The sequence below is a fragment of the Chrysochloris asiatica genome, unplaced genomic scaffold (genome assembly GCF_000296735.1).
Source record: "Chrysochloris asiatica unplaced genomic scaffold, ChrAsi1.0 scaffold00011, whole genome shotgun sequence".
Classification (NCBI taxonomy): domain Eukaryota; kingdom Metazoa; phylum Chordata; class Mammalia; order Afrosoricida; family Chrysochloridae; genus Chrysochloris; species Chrysochloris asiatica.
The window spans coordinates 19,274,439-19,275,920 of NW_006408529.1; positions in this window are offsets into that span (position 1 = coordinate 19,274,439).

Here is a 1,482-nt window from a genome sequence, read left to right on the forward strand (position 1 = left end):
ATGGATTGACACAGTGGCAGCAGCAATGGACTCAATGTAACAATAATTGTGAGGATGGCACAAGTACAGGAAGTGCATTGTTCTATTGTTCATAGGGTTGCTATGAGTCAGAACTGACACAATACCACCTAACAACAGTAACGACAGTTCTTACATTAAATAAATATGCTAACTTCATGCAATCACCCAGAGCCACACACAAAGAAGGACCACATAGTGTGTTTAATGCTCTGCTGTTGCAATCTTGACATTTGAATAAGGAATCTTGAATATCCATTGTGTGGAACTGATAACAAAGTATGAAGACTGCTCTGAGTTCTTCAGGAAAGAACTGGATAAAGTCAACATCATATGAAAATAAGGATGAAAGAGCTAAAACATTTTGCATTCTTAATATGCATCAATAACTGTACTTTGCAATGCAAATCTAACCCTAGCCTCATAACATAAGGAGTACACATATCATGAAATTTTTCAGATGAGGAAACGAGGAAAGGTGTCCTTGTCACCACAGTAAATGACAGAGCCAGGAATGAGATATGTCTCATGTCTCATATTTAACACCGAGAATAGTGAAATGAAATTCCCAAGTAATAAAAAACCATATGCTGTAAGAACCACACAGAGAAAGAGGAGATAATTCACATTTTATTTGATATACACCTCTGACTGTTCTAGGAGATTTGGTTGTTGATTTAACCTTCATAATACTAAGTGGAGAGAATCTTTATTCCTATTTGTACATGGAGGAACTGAGGCTGAAGCTAAGTTACTTCTGAGACAGGAGAGTAAATCTGGTTTATTTAGTTTCAAAGCTTACATTATTTTCAGCAAACCATGAGAAGTATCACTTGATATTAAAATTGCTTTAGAATTTAACATCTTTACTTTTATGGATAATCATGAAATGTGACAATCTTTATGTGTTAATCCCCAATGACAGATAATATATTTCTTAATGGCAAAATTGGTGTTAATAGTTTGATGATGAGAAATATTGCCTGTTAGCTCTCTCTAAAAAAACTGACCATTCAAACACCACTTTCTCTACTACAATTGTATTCTTCATCCATGTTATTGTTAGATGTTGTTGAGTTGGTTCCAAGTCATAGCAACATTATGCACAACAGAATGAGACACTGCCTGGTCCTCCACCATCCTCTCAATTCTTGTTATTTTCAGCTCACTGTTGTTGTCACTGTGTCAATGCATCTCAGTAGGGGTTTTCCTTTATTTTCACTGACACTTCACTTTATCAAACAAGATTTAAACAGACTTCTCCAGGGACTTGTTTTACCTGAAGACATATCCAAAGAACTAGAGAGGAAGTCTTGTTATTCCTACTGCTAAAGAACATTCTGACTATATTACTTCCAAGACAGATTTGTTTGTTCTTATGGAAGACCATTGTATTTTCTATTTCCTTCTCCAACACCATAATTCAAATGCATTGATTGTTCTGTGGTCTTACTTATTCATGAT